The following is a 6,526-nucleotide window of genomic DNA, read 5'->3' as shown; positions in this document are numbered from 1 at the left end:
TTCCCATCGTGATTTTTGGCAGTTGACTATGCATATGACCCACATACAAGTATACCACGCTAAGCAGATGACATTTTTTCTTAATAATTCACAATTACTAATTAATGAACATGCAAATCAAAAGATAATCATGTGAACTTAATTACATTTTCAACTTTTCTTTTCTTTTCTTTATTTCTATTCCTGTTTGGCTTAACCATGCATGTGAACTTTAGGATGTCATTAGTATAAACCTTGTTGGCAGTTCCAAATTCCAATCTACCAATAAGAAAGAAAAGAAAAAAAAATGAGGACATAATGTTTGCGATTGATCGTCTTCTGAGAATCTGAGACAGGGACAACGATTCCAATTTCCTTTCTAGATTGTGTTCTTTCATCCACCTTTATTTTTACATTGTTTAAAATAATTAACAGTTTAACACATCAAAATAGAAACAATATAAAATCAACAAGCAACAATTAATTAAATCTGTAATTATATGACAAAATTACCTGAGCGATGTAATCGGCTTTGATAAAAGCAATAGGTTGAAGAAGCTCTGGAAGCGGTAACAGTTTCGCCACTCACACGCACGACAATTTTTTTCGAGATTCAAAGAATGGTCATTCGAAAATAGCCTAAGCTTGTTGACTGGTGAAGAGGAGGCGACTGTTAATGGGAGGGGGCGGGGCGACTGTTAATGGGAGTAAGGATGATTGGAGAGGGCGACTGTGTCTGTGAATGAAAATTGAAAGGGTTGGAGGGGAGGGGGCGACTGTGTGAAAGGAAAAGAAGATAAATTGAAAGTGCTAGGGTTATTGAAAGGGAAAGTAATTAATGGGAGGAGGCGGCTCGCGGCTTGGAGTTGGACCGCTTGGTTTGTTTATTTTTTTTCATTCCTAAACTGAACTGGTTCGATTTGGTTTGGGTTGGCCAGTTTAGGCACATCAAAACCGGAAACCAAACCAAACCAGACATTTTTCTAAATATTTTAACCGGTTTAATCGGTTTTGTTTACCGGTTCGGTTTTTTCAGTTAAAGCGGTTTTCCGGTTTTTTGCTCACCCCTAATATATATAAAACTTTTCAATCAAAATCTTTTCGTTGAAATCACTACACCATGAAACAGTTTTACTGACGGACTACTTCCGTTAGTGCCAGGAATTAACTCCATCGGTGAAATAATTATGGACGGCCTCACCGACGGAAAACATCTGTCGGTGTAACAGTCGTCAATAACTCCCATTTCCATCGCTAATTCTGTCGCAAATAAAAAAAACCCACCGACGGTCTTACAGACGGATACACGCGCGCCAAAAAAAAAGTTTCCCGTGGGAACATTACCGACGGAATAAATCCGTTTGCAATGTCAACGGTAATTACCGACGGCCTATCCGTCGGTATGTATTTAAAATATATATATAAATAATTTATTAATAGTAAAAAAGCTTAATAAACAAATAAAATTGGGTTAAACATTAAAAATATAAAAGTAATGTTAAATAATATTCATTACAAATTTAATGTGTTTAAAAAACAAAATTAAACTAGAATAGCAGTGGAGCTGGAGGAGAAGGAGGAGGCTGGTTGTTCCCGGGACCATACGGCCAAAAAGGAGCTGCACAAGTATCGTCACCCATATTTGATCTCATCTCCATGACTATTTGACAGAGCTCATCATAATTCGTCGAGAGTTTTTGATATTATTGTTTCAAGGCAATGAACTCCTCAGACTGGGTGTTTGATACTGATAGAGAGCTTCCAACGGTTGAGACACTACGAGTCGAACGCAAGTTTTCAGCCGTAGTGTTGGAGAGCCCGTAGACTCAATTTTTATCGGGTCCACCAGACGATCTCACCTCCATCCACAAATCTGGATCGAAATCTGGATGGGTTGAAGGATTGTCCCCATATCTCTCCCTCAACCGGCTATTATAAGTCTCTTGAAAATTTTGTTGGTAAAAAAATCATCAAATGCAATTCAAGAAGCAATTCAAGAAAATAATAACTTACAAAATAAAATGAATGAACAAACATACCACGAAGTGCTGAGCACGGTTGTCCACGAACTACTGCACCCTTTTTTGGCGGTCTTGATTCTGCACATGCGTCTTTACAAACAACTCCATTGGACTTGGCTCACGTCCAAGAGACGCAGCCTGTAAGGAAAAAATAGGTTGAAAGTTAAATATATTATAAGAAACGACAAATTAATTAACGATATATTTCATTAAAATTAATCTTACCATCCGCTTTGCATGTGCGCTGAATGGGACGGATCCGCCAGTGTGTGCGGTCACCGAACCATGAATTTGCCGGTTCTGGTTGTTGGCGCCGAACTGTGAGCGTCGTGAGAACCGCTCTAAGGTCACGTGCTCAATATATGCCGTCCATATTTCCCTCGAGATGAATGGTGGTTTGAATTCCTGCCAAACTGCCACCTCATTCCATCCTTCAAGACCATTATCCCTCGCATGTCTTTTTGATTTTTTTTGGTGTTATACCAAAAATCACGTAACCTACTTCCATAGTAACAAATATGAATTTAAAACATAAAATTATAAAACAAAAATAAATATTATTTTTGATGTTACCTAGTTGCTGCGTGATTCTCCCATACCCTCCTCACAACATTGTTGTTCGTCCTATCCCACTCAAATTTGTTCTGTGTATATAAATAATTTATATAAAATAAAAATAGTACAAGATATAAAATTATAAAAATCATTTATTAAAAATAAGCTAGAAATTAAAAATTAACACTGACCTGAAATCACTTAAACCATGCATTGATATTAGGTTTCCACTTAGGATGTCTGGAAACCTGACTCCATTGAAACAATGGAATCTCCATCGATGATTTAAACACCAATGTTATAGTCCTTGCAGCCTCAATGTTTGTGAACCTGAAATTAAATAAAAGTAGTAATATTAATTAGTTGTTCATAAATTATGTTATAAGTATATATATAAAAAAACTAAAACCTAAACAAACTAACATTAAGAGGTCATCCTTCCATTGTGCCTAGTACTTGCGGGTGAATTGACCCCGCTATGAAGGTACATCGCTTCTGCGCTATGAAACCGCGCTAGAAGAGGCAATATCACAAGGTGGCGTAGATTCCTCGCCGTGATCAGCACCTAAGGATACGTCCTCCTCGCTGCTAGAAAAACTAGCTTCAATCGTCTTCTAACAACGTGCTGTAGATTTCATTCTACGCATCTACACAAATTTATTCGAATAATTACATAATTAACTTCGATTATTTTCAAAAAAAATTCGACATAGTCTCCTCTATACTAGGGGGTCCCAAGTTATCGACAAAATCATATTACACTTTCAATTTTATTTCACATCCCGATCCAATTGACACGACCAAAAGATTGATGTCTTCTCCCAAGTGCAGGAGTGTCGAAGTAATAAATAACCCGGCAAGACCGGGGTCGAACCACATGGAGGTTAATTGTATAAATTATAAGCAACAATAATACAACAATAATAGTAACAACAACAACAACAGTAGTAGTAGTAGTAGTAGTAGTAGTAGTAGTAGTAGTAGTAGTACTAATAATAGTAATAGTAATAGTAATAATAATAATAATAATACCAATAATACTATTAATAATGATAATAATAAAGATGATGAAGAAGAAGAAGTTGATGAGAACTTTGAGATGGAAGATTAATGTAAGGATTAAACAATGATAACAACAAATGTCAAGGTTAGAGGATCCACTAATGGTATTTCAAACAACTATAGTATAAACTCTTATTATTCAATTATAAACCACACACAAGGAGGTTTCAATCAGATTATAAATTGTTAACATGATTACATTAGTTATCTTATTCGAATAATGCTAATACTTGTAAATGTTGTCAGGCATTCATGATTATAACTTATGTTAACAACAAATCAAGTTCCTTTCATAGCTCAGGTGTCGGTTATACCATACAGTATGGGCTATGAAAGTGCCAAGTATTTGTTGTACCAAGTGTTATACAACATAAATCTAGATTAACCATTTAACAAGCAAAGAATTAAAAGTGAACAAGATAACAAATATAAACCATGTTAGTATCCAAATTAAGGTCCATGTTAAGTTTATATTATACTTATTCTTACACCATTAGTGTACCTTTTTCACCTTGACATAATTAACTTAGCTACACATAATGAAAGAAAGAAACATAAATAAACAAGATAAGAACATAAATGAGAAAAAAAGTTAACTAAGTAAAGAAAAGGAAATGAAAGGCATAAACTAGATATTAATGAAAGCAAAACTTAAACATTACAAAAATACAAAGAGAGAAAGCAAGAGCATGATCTTGATCTGAATACCTAGATGCCTAAATACATGGCAAATACCTCCTTTTATAGGCCAAAATTTAGAACTATTGATTTGTTGACTAATTGATGAATGGGTGGCCACATCTTGACTTGATGACAATCCTTATCTTCTTGTCTGCCAAAAACATCATTGATAACGTCAGGATTTGAATAGATTCTCCTATGAAGGTTCTAGACAATTGTCTCAGCTTTCCAGGAAAAAAAAGATGAGGCCATTTGGACTTATAGAACTCGAGATATGGGCTAAACACTGAACAGTGTCTGGGCTATAGGACAGATTCGGACTTCTCCGTTGTTGCTACAATTTGGACTTGAAAACGGCCTTTTTAAATCTTGGACTCCACATGCAAGTTGTAGGCCTATGTCTTATCTTTCCATCCATATAAAATGGACCTAAATCCAAGATCTATAGCTCCAGACTTGACCCAATTACCAAACAATGTTCCAGTTTAGACTGCACCAGCATCTCTTTTCTAAGTTTGGCCATCTCTTTGTCCTTTCAATTTCAGTACTTCAACTCATCAATCAATTCTTTCATTTATGTGATAGGCCTGCATTTAAGATGAACATTTACCATAAATTAAAGGTATCTTATATAATTAGATATGTTATTATAAAACATGCTTTAGTTAAGGAGTTATTGATACTTCAAGTGCAAAATGATGATATAAAACCTTGATAAAAATACACTTTTAAGTACTATCATACCCCCCAACCAGCTTATTACTAGTCCCTAGTAATTAAAGCGTTAAAATTGAAAAATAATTTGCAAATTCCACAAAGCAAGACATTCATCATTCAATTTCCATTAATCTATCCAGATAAACAAACTCTCATTAAATTTTATATATCTGCTCAATATCTCTTAAAAAGATATTAATAAACCTTCCTTGTTATGTGCTCAATGTATGAAACATAGATGATGGGGTTTTTATTGGAAGAAAACAATATTTTGTTCTAATGTTTAAGGTTAACTTCCTTAGGTTGGGATTATTTTATTATTTTTTTCTCTTTTTTTTTCCTTTTTTTTTTAATATGTATACATATAACTTAAAACACAATGCATCTTTAACCCATGTAACGAGCTTTCAGATAATGACTCCCAGACCAGTTGATCTTAGGGCATTAGGTGTTGAGACACCCCTACGAGCTTAGTAACTCGGGTTGCAGATATTGATACGTAGATAGTGCAATGTTTGATTTCCTTAAGCTTTTCTCCTTAACCCATGTAACAAGCTTTGGGCCAATAGCTCCCAAGTCAGTTGACTTTAGGGTATTAGGTGTTAAAACACCCATTCGGGCTTAATTGCTTAGGTTAGGGAGGCTACGAAATCAAACTTATCTACGTTTTTATTATCATCATTTCTTTTTGTTTTTGTTTTTGTTTTTGTTTTTTTTTGCAAATTATAGACTATCCCTATCCCTTAGTTGTTGCCTTTAACAAAAGAACATAAATAATGTAATAATCCAATGTGCAACCCACAATCATATGTTAAAGTGTGTGTGTGAAAATGAAGGTTTAAGAATATTTGTTAAATGAGTATATGAGCAGAACCAAGTGATAACAATGCGAGAGTTTGTAAACCTGATAATCGGACTTTTGCTTCAATCAGCCAGCGAATATCTTCAGGAATTCCATGATTCATTAACAACTTCAATCTTGCACACCTAGCACGGTAAATTTTTGTAATCGCATTTTGAGGTAAAGCGGGAAAGTACTTTTTCAATTTTTCAAGAGTGCTGTCCATTTTCAAATGAGAATTGGAGAAGAGTTTTAAAGAAGTGAGAAAGAGCAAAGAATTGCACAAATATGTACACAGATATCAGTTATTATGGGAAACTGAAAGAATCGACTTAAGTCACGGAGTACCGTTATATGCCTTTTGACCGGGGTTAGAGAAACTAGCAAAACGAAACACAAAACATTGTGAGAAAAAAAAACAAAATAATCAACTTTTATCTACAGGATCATTCAAACCAATGGATTCATTTTCACTAGGAAAATTATCAAAGTAAGCTTTCAAACGATGATCATTTACCTTAAAAACATTGTCATTCTTTGAATTCTCGATATCACAGGTCCCATATGGATACACATGTTTCACAATAAAAGGACCACTCCATCTTGATCTTAGTTTTTCAAGAGATAAATTGAGTCGAGAATTAAAAAGCAAAACTTTTTGACAACTTTC

At 34.6% G+C, this 6,526-nt stretch overlaps 1 long non-coding RNA gene across 1 annotated transcript; it reads right to left on the bottom strand.

The window, feature by feature from the left end:
- Positions 1-1,395: 1,395 nt before the first annotated feature.
- Positions 1,396-3,488, bottom strand: LOC133701147 (uncharacterized). The gene is made up of 6 exons (XR_009843517.1): positions 2,979-3,488; positions 2,747-2,885; positions 2,574-2,644; positions 2,226-2,498; positions 2,019-2,138; positions 1,396-1,921 (listed from the first exon to the last, which is right to left on the bottom strand). It is a non-coding gene; the product is annotated as an uncharacterized LOC133701147 (long non-coding RNA).
- Positions 3,489-6,526: the final 3,038 nt, after the last annotated feature.

Source organism: Populus nigra, chromosome 1 (assembly GCF_951802175.1).
Source record: "Populus nigra chromosome 1, ddPopNigr1.1, whole genome shotgun sequence".
Classification (NCBI taxonomy): domain Eukaryota; kingdom Viridiplantae; phylum Streptophyta; class Magnoliopsida; order Malpighiales; family Salicaceae; genus Populus; species Populus nigra.
Note: the sequence above shows the minus strand (reverse complement) of the source record. Positions and strands in the feature narration are given on the sequence as shown.